Source organism: Rhipicephalus microplus, chromosome 5 (assembly GCF_043290135.1).
Source record: "Rhipicephalus microplus isolate Deutch F79 chromosome 5, USDA_Rmic, whole genome shotgun sequence".
NCBI classification, from domain to species: Eukaryota; Metazoa; Arthropoda; class Arachnida; order Ixodida; family Ixodidae; genus Rhipicephalus; species Rhipicephalus microplus.
In genome coordinates, this window is record NC_134704.1 from 209545555 (window position 1) to 209567319 (window position 21765).

The window sequence follows — 21765 nt, forward strand, 5'->3', positions numbered from 1 at the left end:
CATCATTATCATCATCATATTCAGCCTTACTACGTCCACTGCAAGACAACAGTCTCGCCCATGTTTCACCAGTCAACTCGGTCTTGTGCTTGCGGCTGCCACATTATACCTGCAAACCTCTTAATATCATCTGCCCACATAACTTTATGTCTCCCCCTTACCCGCTTGCCTTCTCTGGGAATTATTCAGTACCTTTTAATGACCATCGGTTATCCTGCCAACGCGCTACATGCCCGGCCTATGTCCACTTCCTCATCTTGATTTCAACTATATCATTAACCCCGGTTTGTTCCCTGATTCAGTCTGCTCTTTTCTTGTCTCTTAAGGTTAAACTTATCATTTTCTTTCCCAACGCTCACTGCGTAGTCCTCAATTTAGGCTGAACCATCTTTGTAAGTCTCCTGGTTTCTGTTTCATAGCTAAGTACCTGCGAAATGCAGCTGTTATACACCTTCCTCCTGAAGGGTAACGACAACCTAATGGTCCTGATTTGAGAGTGCTTACCAAATGTGCCCCATGCCATTTTTATTCTTCTAGTCACTTCAATCTCGTGTTTTGGCTCCGCGGTCCTTACTTGTCCTAAGTGGACGTAGTTTTTTACAATTTCAAGTGCACTATTACCTATCTCGAGGCGCAGTTCTCTTCCGAGATTGTTTTAGAATACTTCAGTTTTCTGCAAATTAATTTTAGGACCTACCTTTTTGCTCTCCTTGACTAACTCCGTGATCATGAGTTGCAATTCATTCCCTGAGTTAATCGACAATGCGATGTCATCGGCGAGGCATAGGTTACTAAGGTTCTCTCTATTAACTCTTATCTCTAACTCTTCCCTGCCTATGCCTCTGAAACCTCCGGTAAGCACGCGGTAAATAGCATCAGGGAGATTTTCTCGCCCTGTCTTACATCCTTCTTGATTTGTAATATGTTGCTTTCTTTATGAAGTGCTATGGTTGCAGTTCTGGCCATTGCTCTATAACCTGTTTGATAGTTGAATGTGGCCGATTGTTGAGTATAGCCTGTCTGAAGTCCTACTTGTTCCTTTCGTTGATTGAATTATATTGTTGTCTTAATTCTGTTAGCAATTACTATTGTTTATAGCTTGTATACGATGGAAAGCTAATGGGCCTGTAATTCTCTAACTCTTCGTCATCCCTGTCTTTATGCATTAAGATGATGTTAGCATTCTTCCAAGATTCTGGTACTTTTCATGTCAGGAGACACTTCGTAAACAGGGTGGCTCATTTTGCTAGCATAATCTGTCCACCGCTTCCAGCAGATCTGATGTTTCCTGGTCCTCACCAGTAGCTGTGCCTTCTTGAATTCTCTTCAAGGCTTTTCTGAGTTTTATCATTACTGTTGGCATGCCATCTGGGTTACTGCTAGTTTTTATCTTAAGGTCGTGGTTGTCCTGGCTACCGTACAGATCTCTGTGAAACTCCTCCGCTATTTTAACTACCCTATACATATTGGTAGTTACTTTGCCTTCCTGATCCCTGAGTGCATACATCTGGTTTTTGCCTATCCCATGTTTTCTCTTCACTGCTTTGACGGTTCCTCTGTTCTTCAGAGCGTGTTCAATTGTCGCTATGTTATACCTTTTTACATCAAATACCAAACGCTTAATATTCAACTTCGAAAGCTCTGTCAGTTCTATTTTGTCTGTTTTGTTTGAAGTTTCCGTGCTTTGACATTTATTGCTGAGATTCTTCGTCTCCTGGGACAGCTTGTCAGTGTCCTGTCCAACTACCGTAACTCCACCTTCCACTGCACACTCCGCAATGATACTCGTCAGATTATCATTCATTGCGTCAACGCTAATCTGGTTTCCTCGATAAGAGCCGAGAACCTTATCTGAAGCGAGACTCGGAAGTCCTGTACTCTCTCTCTAAGGGCTAGCACATTCATTGACTTCTTGCCTATCAGCTTCTGTCGTTCCTTCTTCAAGTGTAGGCGAATTCGAGACCGTACCATTCTATGGTACCTGCATCGTACCTTGCCAAGCACTTCCACATCCTGCACAATGCGTGGGTGTGCACTCAGTATGAAGTATACTTCGTTCTTTCTTTCGTCATTAGGGCTCCTCCACGTCCACTTACGGTTCCCTCGTTTTTGTTATAAGGTATTCAAGAACCGTAAATTATTGCTTTTTGCGAATTCTACTAATAGCTACTTTCTGGAATTTCTTGTACCGATGCCATAATTTCCTACTGCCGGGTCTCCAGCCTGCTTCTTCCCTACCTTGGCATTGAATTCACCTATCAGATAATAAACATAATTATTGATCATTGCCAACTATGTTCTTGCTGTTGTTCAGAACATCTCAATCTAAGAATAACTTAAGTTACCTTTCATCTTTGATTGAGCTGGCGCAAATGGTTGATATTACACACGCATTCAGCTGCAGCTGACTATGTTACCGCTATAGGACAGACTTGTATTTCACAAGGGACGTTCAGAGAGCGATGCCAAACAATTTTTAATGTGTTGTAGCTCTCACGTACAGCTTTAGGCATCTCAGTGGTGAAAAAAAGCGTTATGTTTGAGCTGTGCTCACCGGCAGAGTTGCCAGAATCTTTATAAGATAGTACAGGTTTGGGAGGAATACCTCTGAGCAATTTCAACCGCTTGCTTCGCGGGCATGCTCAGCGTTTCTCGATTTTCTGGCTTCTATTTCGCAGCATATACTGGTAACTCCCCTTGCGATACTAAAGTTGGGACAGTGTTCGAGTATACATAAGTAAACTTCGAGGCATTGGGAAGACTAGCAGATTTAAAAATGTTTTGTGGCGCAATGGAAGAAAGCATCTCCAAGGGTTGCCGATGCATTTTAAAGCGCTCATTGAAGTGGTGTATGATATGGTCCAGAAAAGGCCAGAAATACTGAAAGCCTAGAGTGCTCTTCCACGCCAACCACTGACACGTTACATCGATGAAGCTGCCTGCCTCTTCCAAGCAGCATTCTCATTTTGGCCCATTGTCAGGTGTACACTGAGAGCTGCGTCACGTTTCGGGAAATGATCATGTGTGTTATACTGTTCGGCGTTTGGGCTTGACCATCGAATCTAATAGAAGACCGCTGATCGACCCAGGACACGCACTACCAAGCAATACGGGTAGGCAACGTATTTCAAGGGGGTGACTTTGCATTGCTAGGAAGCAACGAGCTCAGCAATGTTCAAGCAGTGACCCAGAATGCGAGAAACGGGAACTTTAACGACAATACATGTAGGTTGGTAAAGTTCCGCCTTAAACACTAGCGCTTGTTTCTCGTCTAGCGGAAAGATGTGCGGGTATACATTTCTTCCGCTTCCCTTCAGGTGCTGGTAAAGTCGCGCTCACCTAGTATCATACTTTGTGTGCGAGATGTCCCACGTTTACGATTGCGCTCATACTAAAGGCTGGTAGTTGCTATTGCGTTGTGAGGAAATAGCACCAACGTTAACGAACGGAAGGAAGTGAAGGCAGTAGTGAAATTAAAGCAACCCGCAACAGAATTCTTGAAATAGGCAATTAACAGTCACGAGCGCTGCTAACTAGAGCTTAAGTAAATTCGTCTTGCATGCACTGGCAGTTCTCGTCAGAGTTCACACAATCTGAGAAATTAATTATGATGCACTATGCTCTGAACAACTCTGGAGTTCATTCCTTCATCACTGGTGAACAGATCACTGAAGATCTTGTGTGGTACGAGGCTGCTCCTGTTCACGCTGGTGTAAGTGTTGGAAACGTTAATGCACTTGTGCTGCGTGTTGAAATATTCTGTACAGTTCTGAATCTGTTCAGGTAAGAGGAAAAGTCGGCTGCACGCTTGCAAACAATGGAGACACCTTTTCAGGGAGCCCAGTAAAGAGAGCTACGAAAAAAACAATAACATACCGTTTATTGCGCGTTTTTAAGTGTTTTGGCGCATATGCGCAGCGACCAAGTTTTTTGTGAGTATAACAGTCCGGTCGCACGTGATCTTTGGATTGAGACGAAGGGAACACTACTCATCATTGATTACCTGGCCCTCGCAAAGCTCACAATAAAATCTCTAAAATTGGTACACTTCATTGCTTGCAATAGTCACAGTGCAACTGAAAATCTGCCCGAAAAGTAACGTGTGCAAATTGCTGTCGCCAACTTACAGCATATCTTACAAAAAAAGTACCTATTGCGTATCGCAAACATTCTTAGATGCCCGCAGTAAAGTAAAAAAAAAGTTCTTTAAAAGCTACCACTGCATCGGGGTGGCTTGACGTATAGAGATTGATAAAAAAATAATCCCAATGGCGTGCAGTCACAGACATCGACAGTAAGAAATTTGCTCAGCAAAGTAAGTGAAACCAAATGTCGTCAATGTACACAAGCACACTGCGTATACCTCTTATTCTTCGTAGTAAGCGGAACCCTCCTTGACCTGTTCAATGCACTTCATCGCGATGAGGACTACGCCATTTACGCTTAACAAAGATTAATGATTAACGATGTCTTCTCCAATCGAGTGCATATTCGCAATAATGCGTCTTCGAAAACCAGTTCATTCAATGGTGTGGCAAGAGGCTGTTGCTCCAAACTGTCACTCTACTTGTCGTTTACTGTACTTAGAGCACTCCTTACAGTACTGCTCTCTTGCCGTGGTCTAGGGACTAAGGTTATCGGATGCTAACCCGCAGGTCTCGGGATCAAATCCCGGCTGCAGCGGCTGAAATTTCGATGGAAGCGGAAATGCTTTAGGCCCGTTTGCTCAGATTTGGGTGCACGTTAAAGAACCTCAGGTGGTCTAAATTTCTGGATCCCTCCACTACGGCGTCTCTCATAATCATATGGTGGTTTTGGGACGTTAAACCTCACATATCAATCAATCATTCTTACAGTACTTTAACTAACTCTCTTCACAACCGTACACATGGGGAGAGGGGAGAATCTCATGACTTGGTATACATGTGCACCGTCTGTTTAAACTACCGCCGATGGTGATGTCACAAAAAAAACCGGAGGCTTGTGCCCCAACTCTCCCCCCCCCCCCGTCAAGTTTGTTTGAACCCCACCCCCCCGAAAAATATTTCTGTCTATGCTCCGGATGGATTTTTGGTTTTGTTCTATTAATATGGCTGGAACATTTTGTTGAGATAATTCTCATACTCGGACAGCTGCAGCCCATTGGCATCGATTTCCTATCGGACGGTTAATTTGTTTAAATTTTGCCGCGATACCTTTATTGATCGCCATTACAAAGCTCCGTCTCAAATCAGCTTTTATATATTAATGCGAGTTTGCGGGTCAGACTACGATAGAACCAACGTGTCTACGATAGAACCAACGTGTCTACGATAGAACCAACGTGTCTAAAGGCTGTGAAACGTCAGCTCCGACACTTCACCGGCGTCACGCTGCGCAGCTTCCAGCGTTAAAATTCAACGCCGGCAAAGTGTTCGAGGGCTGCCGACGAGAACGGAATAATAATGCGCAATGTAGGTGTGCGCACCAGTGAGTGAAAATGCACTGCTTTTAATCTAAGCATGGTCCTTTTCTTTCGCTTCTGCTACAGTTTTTGTCATTTCATAAGGCTTTTCAACTTGCCCAGCTAATGAGACGTACACCTTGTTAATGTTTAAATTTGCTTATTTCATTCTCACATTTGCTGAAAATATCTTTAATGTTGAACTTTGCAACACAGATCGCATCATATATAACAGCATCAATTTTAGCTTTTTTTTCTTTAAATGAGTCTGCTACAATGCATGCTCACAAATTCAATGCGTGGTAGAGCGAAGTCAATTAGTAGTACATGTGCACATTTGTACATTTTACATAAGTTTACAATCGAGCATATTACATTTGCTTGAATCATATACTTCATTCAGTTGGGCGATTTGATAACTATGATTTTTAAAGAAATTCAATAAAAGAAATTCACAAAGATCGCACTTTTACGTCCACGATACCTTATCCAGTTTTTCCATACAAATTCTTCTCAGTCATGCATCTTAAATCCGTTCACGCTTCAACCAGAACCATGACCATTTTCCCTCTTACAAAACCCTACCGCAGCCTCGAAGGAACGACTGATATCAGCGTACGATCGGATCGATTATCGTTGAACCTACCACAAGCAGCGGAAAGTGTGTCATCACTGAAAGCAATATCAGGGGCCAAAACCCTCGTAAAGTAGGGTTGAAGACACTTTGTTCATTAAACCAATTTTCGTTTAGGCACTTCTGTCTTACCCTCCTCGCACCAAATCACACAAGACAGAGACCATTGGTTTACAAGCTCCCCAAAAGCCGTAAAAAGCTCAACAGTGGCCATAGTGACAACGCCATTGCGCAGCAATATTTACTAGGCGGACAAATGGAAGCCTTAAACTGAAAAGCATTGATGGTCACCGGTATGTTCAAGCTGTATTAAATTGGGTGCACATATTTTGGTTTCTTCCTTTATGGATTACTCAGTTTAGAAGAAATGTGCAGGCTTTTAATTTCTCGGACAGTGCATGTGCTGAGGTACACATACTGTACTTCACTCTATGTGTCAATCCTTCCACAGAGTATCACATAATACTAGGTAGTAAACGGGCCTATATGAGTGCATATATAGCAGCACTTTGTTTTTCGCACTGAGTATAGATTACTGTGAATTTAATATATGTTACAAGGCAATGACAGGTACAGGTCCAGTTGTGCTGAAACAAAAGCTTACCGATACCCCTTGCTTGTAGAGAGTGACACTGTCAAAAAAAAAGAAAAGAAACAGTGCAAGCACTCATACTTTCATTACGCGAGTCATGTCTTGCAAAGGTCACGTGCCCGACATATTCTGAATCACTTCTCCGAAATACATAGCATTTGATGATGAGAGTAGGAGAATGAAAACGCGTGCTAGAAGACATTTTGGGCAGTGTTCTTGAAACAGCCTGAGGCAATTATAAAGCATAGTAAATATTTGTTCTAAGCTCTATTTATTAAACTTTTTGTAGTTTAGATTTTTTTTTCTGGGTGAAGGGGCCAGTCAAGCTGTGAAATGCAGCTTTTTTCCCTTCGCACCAAACCACGTATACAGTGTATTTTCGTGTACTTGTCACGTGGTTGAATAAACTCAAACTCAAACTCAAACTCAAATATATAAATGGGCATTTTCAATAACACACTGTACCGAATAGAAGGTACTTCACTGTTGCATTTGTGTAACAATTTGTTGTGTGTGAAATCGAGCAGCAAAGAAATAGCACACAAAGTGAAACCTGGTTAATCAATACTGGAGAGGGAGAGTGAAATTGGTTGAATTACTGAGTGGGCAGTAGAATGAACGGACAATACACCACAATGCATAGGCAGAATACAAAGAACTGGACCTAAAGTCTGGACTCATCATCGCAAACAAAGCGCTACTACACATTTGTAGCAAGTGAATTTTTAAAATAAAAATAAATTTGTTCAGGAAGCTGTAACAGTAAACCGAACTGGCTGAATATTGGTACGCCAAAAACAAGCACCAGCGCACATGCCAGCAGTGAGCGTTAATGTAGAAACATGTGTTGATATCGTGTTCAAAACATGTTTACTGAATAACAGAGTTAACACAATTGAAAAGAAATGTAATCAATAGCTTGTGTTCCTCTGAGTTTTTTTAATGCGGCTCCAGGATCATTGTTCATAGCTTGCCCAAGGGCTCCAGTTCCGCATCTAAAATTTTGTCTGTTAAAAATGCTGCTGTTCCATTGTTTTGCACCTCTAGTAAACTTAGTTTGGTTTGATTTTGTAAATATTGCGATCAATTTGGGCAGACGACTGCGAGCAGCAACAAAAACAAGTCACTCCCAGTTCGAATTGACCGTTGTACACAAATGTATTCAAATTATTGAGAGACTTCCTTGATACAAAAACTCAGGGCTGTGCCGGGATCAGGACGTCGTTTTGTATTAACTCTACTTTTAATGAACTCTTAAAAACGTGATTTTACCGTAATAATATTTGTTCTCTATAAAAAAAAACTCACACATGGCAAGGATTTTGAAGTTACGTTTATTTTTACCAGAACAATTATGTAGTGCACTCTACAGGTGTGACCAGCATTGGCCAATGCTTGTACAAGCAGATGATTTGAATGTGTACTGACAGCTACTTCTGTGATAGTGCTGTGACCTACGTAGCCGAAAAACCTAGTTTTATATGACACCCATGTTGAGAGTAAAGCTAACATTTAGGAAGGAGTGAATATTCAAAACGTGAATCCATCTTTTGCTGTCGTCCGTTGTATGAGCAGTGTCTTTGAAGACAATGCACCATTGGCATAAAAAATCTATTTATTGATCTGTTATTGCAAAGAATGACAAAATTACGAGCGTTATTCAAAAAGTAAGGGTCTTTGGTTCCAAACAAGTAGATATTCATAGCAAAAGTTCTTATTGGCGGAATTGTTTAGTAATAACCTACATCAATTTTCTACATCATTGGCGCTAACTTCTATTCACATCTCGTATCACCGCAATAGTTTCTTGAGTTCTTCTGTCTAAAAGACAGCCACCTCCGAACTAAACCTGTTGTCAACGGCGAACCTGAATTTCTCACTGTCTTCAAAACGTTGTATAAAAACTACTCTTCTGAGTGAAAAAAGAGGAAATAGTCGCATGGTGCTGGGTCACGGCAGCAGGGCGAGTGATCAGTGTTTCAAAGGAAAGCCTTAGATCTTCCTGTTTGTTCCGACTGTGGTAGAAGCATGCAGGTTTCGAAGGAGGAGGACAATTTCAGATGAAATTGAATGTGGGAACAGTGCAACCTAGAAGTAGTCTTTTCGTAACTACGGAAGCGAAGAAACAAGGCTTCTGTAGTTACGAGGTAACTACTTCTATAGGTTGCGCTGTTTCTACATTCAGTTATGACCTACCAACTTGCACAAGCTTCCACGCTTCATAAAATTCAGATGAAAGTTTGCGAATTCATCGACGTGCTTGTTACTTTGATGAGCCTCGCACAGTATACGTCAGCTGTGACTGTGGCCCACGCATTATGAAATCGTTCACGAAAAATTATTTTTTGAGTTGAAAAATGGTAGCCATCAATTTCTACACAAAGTAAACTTATTGCTTCATACCTTCTCGGTTTCAGAGAAGAGGAGTGGTAGCACCACTGCACTTTTTTTTCTGCAATTAAGTACGCTATCGCGCATCGTCACGTGTATATAAATATGTGAAATCTTATAATCTCTGTCTTATCTGTATCAGTTCAAAAACCTTCGTGCACTTCGCATCTTTTGCTGCTTGAGTTGGTTGAGAAGCGTTTTTGAAAGACAGCTTGAACAAACTTTGTGAAAACTGGGCATGACCTACAATTGGGCAAATTGAAGTGAGGCTGACCAGGGTATTTTCATCTTTCAGATCACTAACTGCCAGTTATTTATATTGATACGGAAATTTCGTCAAAGTGGGCTGTGCGAAGAAGGGTGTGGTTGTGCCGCATTGCATGATTTATGCAAGTAGTGGCAAAGCCTTGGTATGGATGGTCAACTCTTCTTTCGAGCTGATTGTACTTCCTGGTGCAATGAGGATGGCTGCGTTTGAATTCAACGTCAGGAGCAACGTTAACATTGCAGTCATTAGCAACGACAGGAAAAAAGGAAAATGCGACTGATGCGGCTTGTCCTAGTGATGATATACTAACGGATATGGTGAATAAGTCGTTATCGCCAGAGAAGAGACAAGCGTTAGTTCGAATCTTCTCCAGCCATGCATCCGTTTTCGATTTCGCCCTCAATAGCCGCACAGTTTCTGCAACACCTTCACGCACTTGTCATGCGAATTATACTGGTTCCGCCCATTCCATTCGTCAGAGGCCGTACAGAGTATCGCCGTCGGGGCGTAAAGTTATTGCTGTGCAGGTGGAAGAAATGCTGTCTAAAAAAGTTATACAAGAGTCGTCTAGCCTCTGGGCAGCACCAGTGATACTTGTAAAAAAAGGATTGGTCTTGGAGATTCTGTGTTGATTACCGGCGGCTCAACTCAGTTGCAAAAAAAAGACATATATCTGCTTCCCCACATTTGCTATCTGCTTCGTACTTTTCTTCCGTATACTTAAGATCGGGTTGTTGGCGAATCCCTATGCACTCTGCCGATAAAAAAAACGGCTTTTATAACTCCAGATGGTTTATTTGAATTTAACGTTATGCCATTTGGTCTATGTAACGCTCAAGCCACATTTGAGCGCTTTATCGACACAGTTATCCGTGGCTTAAAATGGGAATTATGTCATTGCTATCTTTATGAGGTTGTAATCTTTGGCCGCACGTTTGAAGAACAAAATCGTCGACTAGATGTCGTTCTCACGTGCCTTGAGAAAGCAGCACTCACCTTGAACTCCCAAAAGTGTCATTTTGGTGGTCAGGAAACTCTAGTTCTTGGCCATCTCGTAGACAAACACGGCGTTTGGCATGATCCCCACAAAATTGCCGTGGTCAACGCTTTCCCTCAATCACGCTCGCCACGAGAACTCCGAACCTTCCTAGGCCTGCTTGCGTATTTCCGGCGTTTTCTTCCTAGCTTCGCCGATGTTGCTGGGCCTCTTACTCATCTGCTCAACAAAGACGTACCCTTCAAGTGGACGAAAGAGTGTGAGTCATCGTTTTCTCAGCTGAAGCTTCTACTCCCTTCTGGGCCTATTCTTCGTCATTTCGACGCATCAGCCAGAACTGAGGTTCACAGTGACGCTAGTGGAATCGGTATCGGCGCAGTATTACTTCAGCGTCATGGCACCGCCGAACATATCAGTGTCTACGCGAGCCGTTCTTTGAGTAACGCTGAGCGCAATTACACTGTTACAGAGAAAAAATGTCTGGCAGCTGTCTTCGCCGTGCACAAGTTTCGCCCATTCATCTATGGCCGCTGATTCTTTATTGTCACAGACCACCACTTACTTTGTTGGCTCACTTGTCTACGAGATCGAACCGGTCGTCTTGCACGATGGGCGCTCCGTTTGCAAGAATATGACTTTGATGTTTGCTTCAAAAGTGGCCGCCGTCACGCGGACGCTGACTGCCCATCGTGACTTCCCCTTCCCACGACTGAATGTGACGCCGACAATTTAGACGACTGTCTGGCCACTCTTGACTCACATTTTTCAGATTTGGAAGTGTTCCGTACAGAACAACGCCAAGACCGTAGTCTGGCTCCTTTTTTCTCATACGCCATCGATAAGCCACATCAGGGCCCGTTCGTCATGCAAGATGACATTCTTTACAAGCGAAATTTCGCAACAAAGGGGGCTCACGTCCTTTTGGTTGTCCCCAAATCATTGCGACTCAACGTGCTGCAAGCTATGCACGACGATCCAACATCTGAGCATATGGGGTTCACCAAGACCTGTCACCGCACACTGAAACCTTTCTACTGGCCACGCATGTGTCAGGCCACAGCTAAATACGTGTCCAGCTGTGATCATTGTCAAAAATACAAGAGTCCAACAAGTGCGCCGCCAGGATTTCTCCATCCCGTACCGCCATCTTGTTTTCCCTTTGAGGTCGTCAGTATTAAATTGTTGGGCCATTTTACACGATCTATCACTGGGAACCACAGGATTATAGTCTGTGTAGACGACCTCACCCGGTATGCTGAAACCGCAGCAATCTCTGCCGCAACAGTCGATCACGTTTGTGACTTCCTTAGATCTCATCATCCTCTGGCATTGACCCCCTTGTGTCATCATCAGCGACCATGGCCGGCAGTTTGTAGCCGACGTCGTGGAAGAGTTGATTCGCCGGTCTGCTTCCCAGTTTCGTCACGCCACTTCATACCATCCACAGACCAACGGTTTGACTGGGCGTGTCAACAGGACGATCATTAACATGCTCGCTATGTACGTTTATTCCAAGCATTAAAACTGGGACGAAGTTTTATTGTTTATGACCTACGCCTACAACAATGCGGTACAAGAGACCACCGGCTTTAGCCCGTTTCACTTTTTCCACATTCATAAGCCACGTGCTACCCTCGACACAATTCTCTCGTTTTCAGAGCAAGAAAACCCATCCCTTGCAGAGAGACACTGTCGCGCAAAGGAGGCTTGGCGCATCGCACGTCTCCCGATTTTCGCAGCCAAAGACCGTTGAAAGGCTCGCTATAATAAGCGACATCGTCATGTGTCGTACAGTGAAGGTAACATGGTGTGGCTGTGGACTCCATACCGAAAGAGGGGTTTGTATGAGAAGTTTCTGGCCCGTTTTACAGGTACCTTCGTCGTTTTGTCGTGCCTTAGCGATGTTACGTACGTGATATCACACCCCACATTTTCTGGCCATCGCTCCCAAAAAACTGACGTCGTACATGCCACCCGGTTGAAGCCATACCACGCACGACACTGATTAACTCGCCCAGTGGGCATCGTCTGCAATGGGGGAAATGATACGGGACTTTCGTCGAAGTGGGGTAGTCGAAAAAAGACGTGAATGTGTTCTACGCCAGGCCTGACTTCTGCAACTATCGATCATACCGCCAGTAAAATAAACATCTTTCACCCGTAACAATATATTTGCAATGTCCTGTCCACTTCAACAGTTTCGTTGGCCTGGATGGTTGGCTTGCCGCTCCACTTTTTGTCATACACATTTGTGCATCCATTTGTGCATCCATTTGTGAAGTCTCAACACAATGTTCTGACATTTTTTTCACTTCTTACTGCTTTTCCATAAACTACGCACAACTCCCCATAGATTGGAGTAGCTAGTGATTCTTTTGCACGCAAAATTGTGATTACAGCGTGAACCCCACAGCACGCAAGAGCAACACTTTTCGCAAACGTTGTGATTTTCAGTTCCTGAAAGCCAGATGACTACGGAGCCAGAACACTCATTTCACTACTTTCATGAATAATTAACTGAGTGTGCTGTGAATTGAAGTGGAAATATCAAACAATTAGGAAATGACCCGTACTTCATGAATAACCATCGTAGAAAAGTTGACTATACAAACTGGAATGAAATCAATATTTCTTGCCTATTTTCCCAACATTGTCGCCTTGACTTGCAGCACTTTCTAGCTGTCTAGTATACTCGTGTATAGTATGTCCTCACCGTACGCGCATCAGCAGTGTATTGTGAGTGCTGTCTGCAGGTGCATCCTTTATTTATAAATATTGGTGCCTTTAGGGACATCCAAAGGTATCATCTATCTCATGTGTCAGCTGAACAACAGTGGATGAGCAAGGGTAGCTGAATTCTCTAAACTTACCATTTATGACAACTTTCAAAAGTATGTTCACTTGCTGATATGTTTTACTCAGGCTAACGCTTTCATTATTCGCAAATTGTTACTAACCCTAACTGTATGTCGCAGCAGCTTTCTTACCTCTTTTGAAACGTAAACTATGTGTCCTCTTCAAATTGATCCCATAAATAATGTTTTCCTAACTATACGTGCGTACCACAATGGAAAGTTGATCTACTTGTTCAAAATGCGTGGTATAATAATCGGACGCGCGTTGTCATACCGAGAGCATTGTTAATAACGAGAACAGTATTACAGTAATACTTAATACAGCATTATCTAATACAGCAGTGTAGTTTCATTTTTTAGCACTATGAGCCTCTAGCCAACGTGTTATCAAAATATCACATTGCAGTTGAGGGTAATGTCAATGACACTGAATCATTTGAGGCCAAGTTTAGAGAGAAAGACAGTAGTTAGCACAGTACTATACCCAGCTTAAATACGGTTGTCTCACTGCACGAGACAAGAGCCAAAGTTGCACAAGTTCAGCGGGTGATTTGGTTAAGCTTAAAACTATTATGGTTTTTGGTATGTATTGGTCAGCTTAGTAATTCTCAAGTGTTTTTTGTTTACATTTATACTGCTGCACTCACGATTGTCAATAAACAATGCGAGCTTGCATGCTTGGCTTGTTTTTTTTTGCTAGTTGAGGCCTCTCAGTCACCTGGCGACATAGCAGAAATATTTATCGCAGTTAGGCTGCCGTGCACTTGAATACTACCCGGCAACAGAAGCATCGCCTTTTAACCGGCGGGCGTGCACCGTGACCCCCGCACCCGCTACTAATGCAGCTGCCCTATTTCTTCAGCACAATAATGATGACAGTCTTAGCAGCTCCATTTCTAGGTCGGATAAGTTAGTTCATAAAGCCGAAAATGGCCTCCAAGATGGCAAAGCATGGTGGACACTGCGCGCCTGCCACCTCGGAGGCCATGCGCCACCGCAACGCTTGTTTCTGTTGCCTTGACAAAGGGACAGTTTCCCTTCTCTAAATGGTAGTATATAGCAACATTACTAGAATGAACCGTTTCAAAGCTCCGTATCCCTGCCAATGGAAGAGGATGGGCCGAACGGCGGTCGCGAGCACTTGCAGCGCTGCATTCAGATATTGCGCTACTCTCGGTGCATCGTCTGCTATGGCGGCATACCGAGGTGAGGCGCCGCGCTGTTGTACGCGGCAGCTTTTAGATGCGAAGCATTTCTTAGCGAACTTCAGTGACTTTGGGCGGATCTATCTATCTATCTATCTATCTATCTATCTATCTATCTATCTATCTATCTATCTATCTATCTATCTATCTATCTATCTATCTATCTATCTATCTATCTATCTATCTATCTATCTATCTATCTATCTATCTATCTATCTATCTATCTATCTATCTATCTATCTATCTATCTATCTATCTATCTATCTATCTATCTGTCTGTCTGTCTGTCTGTCTGTCTGTCTGTCTGTCTGTCTGTCTATCTATCTATCTATCTATCTATCTATCTATCTATCTATCTATCTATCTATCTATCTATCTATCTATCTATCTATCTATCTATCTATCTATCTATCTATCTATCTGTCTGTCTATCTATCTATCTATCTATCTATCTATCTATCTATCTATCTATCTATCTATCTATCTATCTATCTATCTATCTATCTATCTATCTATCTATCTATCGCATGGTGCTGGATCAAGATAAAAGAATGCGGTACACCATCTTGTGGCCTTCATTATGTGGGACAGACGGGCCGCTGTATCAATAAAAGGTTGCGGGAGCACTATCTCTCTTTGCATAACGGCACGCCTTCCCATTTAGCGTCGCATTGTTCCACGCGTGGGTGCACACCTCTTCTGTCTAACACTGTTATTATTTTTAAGCACCACGATCAATTCACCCGTGAGGTGTCTGAAGCTTATCATATTCTTACAAGAAAACGTATATTTACAGATATTTACAACGATTACACGCGATGACAATGCCTGGCGCACTGGCGGGCTGGAACCAGTCTCTATCCACTTCGTAGTCTTCTCTTTTAGCCAGGGACCCTCTACCGCTTTATGCCCCAATCCCACTACTGCCTTGTGGCACTACCCCGCGGCGTTAAAGCGCCGACCCGGCGCTTGTCACGAAAGGGGAGTGTTGGGTGACACATAAGGCTTCAGTCTTACGACGTGCACAACAGTGGATGGTGGTGGCATTGAGTGCGCTTCGTCGACGACTCGCTGTATCTCGTAGGTGAGGTTGCTGATCCTGCGAAGGACTTTGTATGGTCCGTCATAGCGAAATAAAAGTTTTTCGGAGAGGTCCATGTGACGACATGGGGTCCACAAGAGTACGAGAGAACCCGGTGCATACGAAACTTCACGGTGGTGACGATCGTATCGATCTTTCTGAGAGGCTTGAGAAAGCATGAGTCGTTCTCGGGCAATCTGTCGTGCTGCGTCGGCTCGCTCTATGGCATCGCGGACGTATGTGACAGGGGAGCTTGAACCAGCGGGAAGGAGTGTATCAAGAGGCAGAGAGGGTTCCCGTCCATAAAGAAGGTAGAACGGGGAATAGCCTGCGGTGTCAAGTCTGGAGGAGTTGTAAGCGAAGGTGACGTAGGGTAACGTTGCGTCCCAGTCACGGTGGTCTGGAGAAACATACATTGACAACATGTCCGTGATAGTGCGATTCAGGCGCTCTGTAAGTCCATTAGTTTGTGGATGGTATGCCGTTGTGAACTTGTGGTTCGTGGGAACAGGAACGTACGATATCCTGGACGACGCGATATAAAAAGTATCGGCCTTGGTCAGTAACGAGCTGTCGAGGAGCGCCGTGATGCAATATGATGTCATTTAGCAGAAAGTCGGCGACATCGGTAGCGCAGCTGGTTGGAAGAGCGCGGGTGATCGCATAACGTGTCGCGTAGTCGGTCGCCATGGCAACTCATTTGTTCCCGGATGCAGAAGTGGGAAATGGCCCGAGAAGGTCGAGCCCTACGCGGTAGAATGGTTCAGCAGGGATCTCAATAGGGTTAAGAAGGCCAGCTGGAAGCGATGTTGGTTGTTTTCGACGTTGACAAAGGTCGCAGCTGGCAACATACTTTTGCACAGAGCGATATAGGCGTGGCAAGAAAAAACGGCGCCGGACGCGATCATAAGTGCGAGTGACTCCCAGGTGACCAGCGGCAGGTTCATCGTGAAGCTGTCGGAGAACATCTACACGCAAATGGGAAGGCACGACGAGAAGGCGGTCAGGGCCGTTAGGGCGCATGTTGTGGCGGTAGAGAACTCCTTCATGAAGGAAATACAAGTTCAGAGAAATGGGTGGAGTAGCGGAACTCAGGCTTTCTATGATGGGAAGTAAATCCGGGTCGCGGCGTTGCTCAGAAGCGATACCAAGAAAGTCTGATATTGATAAGACGCAAGCCTCCGTAGCTCTCTCTGTGGCGTCTGGTGGATCCACTGGATACCGTGACAGGCAGTCGGCGTCTTGATGGAGGTGACCAGATTTATACACGACCGAGAAGGTGTATTGTTGGAGGCGTAGAGACCAACGACAGAGACGTCCCGTGGGATCCTTTAGCGAGGAAAGCCAGCAGAGTGCATGGTGATCAGTTACAACAGTAAAACTGCGGCCGAAGAGGTACGGGCGAAATTTAGCGACAGCCCAAACAAGAGCAAGACACTCTCTTTCGGTGATTGAATAGTTCCTCTCGGCAGGGGATAAAAGGCGGCTGGCGTAGGCGATGACACAGTCACGTCCATGCTGACGCTGAGCTAAAAGAGCACCAATTCCGTGGCCACTCGCGTCCGTACGAACTTCTGTCGGGGCAGTCTGATCGAAGTGGGCTAATATTGACGTAGTCGTGAGGGCTGCAATGAGCGCCGAAAATGCAGCACTCTGAGGCGAATTCCAAGTAAATGGGACGTCTTTTTTAAGAAGCTCGGTGAGAGGCCGCGCAATATCGGCGAAATTTCGGATGAAGCGGCGAAAATAGGAGCACAAACCAAGGAAGCTTCGGACATCCTTATGAGAAGAGGGCACGGGAAATTGAGTCAATGCGCGAATTTTGTCCGTATCGGGCTGTACCCCAGATGCGTTAACGAGGTGACCAAGTACAGTTATTTCGCGACGGCCGAAACGGCATTTGGAAGAGTTCAGCTGGAGACCAGCGTTGCGAAATACTTGGAGAATACTGGACAGTCGCTCTAGATGGCTTGCGAACGTCAGTGAAAAAACAATTATATCATCCAAGTAGCATAAGCAAGTGGACCATTTGAAGCCGCGCAGAAGGGAGTCCATCATGCGCTCAAAGGTGGCCGGCGCATTACAAAGCCCAAACGGCATTACTTTAAATTGATATAACCCATCGGGGGTTACAAATGCTGTTTTTTCTCGGTCCCGTGGGTCAACAGCGATCTGCCAATAACCAGATCGAAGGTCAATGGACGAGAAAAACTTTGCGCCATGAAGGCAGTCAAGGGCGTCATCTATTCTTGGTAAAGGGTAAACGTCCTTCTTAGTGACCTTGTTGAGATGTCTATAGTCGACACAAAATCGCCATGTGTTGTCCTTCTTCTTGACAAGCACTACCGGGGATGCCCACGGACTAGATGAGTGTTCGACGACGCCTTTGGCGAGCATTTTCTCGACCTCTTTCTGGATGACAGAGCGTTCGGCGGCGGAGACGTGGTAAGGGCGGCGATGAATTGGGTTGGCATCGCCGGTGTTGATGTGATGGGTCACAACTGATGTCTGGCCTAAAGGGCGGTTGTCAAGAACGAATATGTCCGCATAGGATGTCAACAGACGGTGGAGGTCTTGTGCTTCGGAGGGTGAAAGATCTGGCGCTATCATTTTGGCAATGTCAATGCTTGACAGGTTGGGCGCAGTGAGCAAGTTGACATGCGGAGTAGGTTGCTGAGCCGACAGTTCAGAAATATCACACTCTTGCAGCGACGACATGACGCCTAGTTTAATACCAGCAGGCAGCACATGCGTGGAGAAACCAAAGTTCAAAAGAGACAAATGGGTCTGATTGTGGCATACTCTCACCACGGTGTGCGGGACAGCAATGGAGTGCTTTAGCACAACGTCGGTAATAGGTGAAACGACATATTCACCATCGCGCACAGGCGGATCACACACGAGCTGCACGTAAGTCGCGGCTTGTGGCGGAAGATGCAGGAACTCGGTGGCACAAAGGCGACTTTGAGCGTCATGGGCAACAGCGGCGTCAAAAGGCAGTTCCAACTGATGAAGACCTGTCGAGCAGTCGATAAGGGCGGAGTGCGCAGAGAGAAAGTCGAGGCCAAGAATCACGTCATGTGGGCACTGCTCAAGCACGGTGAACAATACGATGGTCTGGCGCCCAGCAATACATACGCGAGAGGTACACATGCCGAGAACGGCAGATGTGCTCTCATCGGCAAGCATTACTGCACACTTAATAGGAGGCGTGATCACTTTTCGCAGTTTAGTACAGAGAGCAGCGCTCATGACTGAAACTTGTGCACCAGTGTCTATCAGGGCTGTAACGGTAACGTCATCCACCAAAAGGTCCAAAATATTGCGGCGTGTAGAAATCGTCAACAGAGGATTTGCAGAATGGGTCGTTAATGCAGCGTCACCTCCGGGAGCTGCATGGTCTAGTTTCCCGAGGTTGAGGGCCCAGGTCGTGCAGGGGACCTGGATCGAGAAATCATCGGCGAGAGAGATCGGCGGCCTTGGGGTGATGGCGACCGGCTGAACCTTCGGCCCTGAACGTTAGTAGGAGCAGGCTGTGGATCGTATGGAGTAGAAAAGCGGCGAGAACTGCCTTCAAAGCGACGCCATGTCCCAGTGTTCCAAGATGAATTGGATGACCAACGATTTCGACAGTAGCGTGCAATGTGGCCGGCGCGAGAGCAGTGAAAGCAGATTGGTCTATCATCCGACGTTCTCCATTCAGCAGGGTTCCGGTAGCGGGAAGGGTAGCGTGAAGGGTACACCGGAATCTGGTTAACAGAAGCCGAGCTCTCAGTGGTGCGAACAGCGCAAACAGGTGTGATGCCGAGATTTGCTATTTCTTGGCGAACGACGGCTTGGATGAGGGAGACGGTGGATGCGTTGTCTTGAGGACCGTCAGAGGCGATGGCTGCAGGAGCCATTGCTTCGAGTTCGCGACGAACGATTTGGGTGACATATTCGGACGATGTAGCTTGCGTGAACTTGGGGCTGTCTTCACAGGTCGAAGTGGCTGCAGTATTAGGCAGACGCGCAAACTGGCGGGTTATGCGACGGTTATTGGCGTGCTCGAAGCGCTGACACTCCTTCACAACCGCGTCGACGGTGGCGCAATCTTTAACGATCAACAGATTGAACGCGTCATCGGCAATTCCCTTGAATATGTGAGCGATTTTGTCAGTTTCGCTCATGTTCTCGTCCACCTTTCGACAGAGGCCCAATACGTCCTGTATGTAAGATACATACGATTCTGTCGATGTCTGCACGCGACATTCCAGGTCTTTCCTCGCGGCCTGCTGTCGCCCAATTGGCCTGCTGAATAACTCGAGAAGCTTCACTTTGCAAACGTTCCAGCTGGTCAACTCCGACTCATGCGTCTCATACCAGGTGAGCGCCGTATCCCGCAAGTAAAATACTACGTTGGCCAGCATCAACGTAGGGTCCCACCTATAGTATTCGCTCACGCGCTCGTACAAAGCGACCCAATCTTCAACATTCACCTTGTCCTTGCCTGTGCCCGAGAAGGTTCCGGGGTCTCGTGGAGGCAGGAGAATCAGAGGAGGCAGCTGCTGCTGCTGGTGCTGGTGCTGCTGGTGCTGGTGCTGGTGCTGGTGCTGCTGGTGCTGGTGCTGGTGCTGCTGCTGCTGCTGCTGCAGCTGCAGCTGCGGCTGCTGTTGCTCTTGTGGGTGGGCCTGTTGAGCCATTGCAGAAAAATGAAGGTGGCGACCACTCCGAAGTTCCGTGTTGGTTTGCCGGAAAAGCCAGGTAGGCGTACCCCGGCACCTCCACCAATAATTTTACAAGAAAACGTATATTTACAGATATTTACAACGATTACACGCGATGACAATGCCTGGCGCACTGGCGGGCTGGAACCAGTCTCTATCCACTTCGTAGTCTTCTCTTTTAGCCAGGGACCCTCTACCGCTTTATGCCCCAATCCCACTACTGCCTTGTGGCAATATTAACAAGTCACGTGATGCTTGCGTAAGCCAGACCTCGGTTACATTGCACAAAAGAGAGTTCACTTTTATTGATGAGCGTATCACTTAATCTCGTTGTACCTCACTTGTCATGCGCGGCTATTACTTTATAAATTCTTGTTGCTCGGATTAAATTTTCAGTTGTGAGTGCAGCGCTGTGTGTGGTTCTCTTCTTTGTCTTCGTCTTTTTTGTGCGCCGCTTTTCTTTGAATATGAATACACACCAACTCGCCCAACTTTCTATTCTGTTACAATATATATATATATATATTGTAGTGACAAATACGGGCTTGCTGGAGACGACGAAGAAGACGTTTGTTGTGACGGAGGCTCGTGCTGCGGCAGCTACCGCTGAAACCGCTGGCTGCTGTCTCGCTGCTGTTCGGCCCATTAAACGGTTGGCTCACCCCAGCGTGTCGTCTAACAGTATTCTTACATTTAGTGGAGGTGCTGGTTCTCTCAAACTGGAACTCTGTTCCCAAAATCTACCTCAACCCCGCGCCTCGTCAATGCCTGACGACATGACCCAGCCACATGCAATCATAATCCCATCTGTCACCTTCTCCGGAATGCCACGACAGCGTGATCCGGTGATTTTCAATGCGATCAACGACCAAGACGCCGAAGACTGTCTGAGTATCAAGCGGTAAGCGCCCACAATAAATGGGATGACACAGACAAGGTCACTTACCTTCATTTCTATCTCGCGGGTGTGGCAGAACTGTAATTTAAGAACCACAAAGCGGAAATACCCTCTTTGTCTACCTTCAAGATGCGCTTTGCAGTCATTGGCCGACCGGCTGTTCGCAAGCTCCGCGCCGAACAGCGCTTGCGCGGCCTCGCACAGCACTCTGGCGAGATATTTACCTCGTATATTGAGGATATTGTGGACCTCTGCCGTCGTATAGATTCCCACATGTCTGACACTGACAAAATACGACATATCATGAAAGGTATCGAGGACGACGCCTTCCACATGCTCGTTGCAGAAACTCGCAAACCACCACCCAGCTTATTCAGCACTGTCAGAGTTTTGACGAGCTGCGAAAAGAGCGCATTTCTACTCGAAGTCCAAACCTCGACACGAGTTCTAGATTTGCATTAATAATTAACGCTGTTTCATCCGAATAAAGCACGTTAATGAAGCAAATTCAGCAGTTAGTCCGAGAAGTGGCGCGCCAATTGTCTTTTGTGCTGTACATTCTGGCCAGTGTGCACACGCTGACCCCAACGCTTCGCAAGGCAATCGAAGAGCAAGTTTCTGATGCCCTGTCTTCCACATACCATCTTTCGCCTATCTCCCCCCCTCTCACTTACGCTGAGGCCGCCAGACGATCG

General features: G+C 45.6%; 2 protein-coding genes across 19 annotated transcripts in view; one reads left to right on the top strand and one right to left on the bottom strand.

Annotated features, from left to right (window-relative positions):
* Positions 1 to 21765, bottom strand: part of LOC142818109 (uncharacterized) — a 495850-nt gene that overhangs the window by 326678 nt on the left and 147407 nt on the right. For 8 of the 17 annotated variants that reach the window (XR_012895578.1, XR_012895579.1, XR_012895589.1 and 5 more), the window contains one exon: positions 6682 to 6709. The exons of 8 other annotated variants lie outside the window; for them this stretch is intronic. The gene's annotated coding sequence lies outside the window, so the exon portion shown is untranslated. Of the gene's footprint in view, positions 1 to 6681; positions 10655 to 21765 lie in introns of those variants that run through there. One more of the 17 variants, XM_075896454.1, reaches the window with a different exon arrangement.
* LOC119173543 (uncharacterized) overlaps positions 1 to 21765 on the top strand; it is a 699991-nt gene that overhangs the window by 283659 nt on the left and 394567 nt on the right. The gene's annotated exons all lie outside the window — the stretch shown is intronic.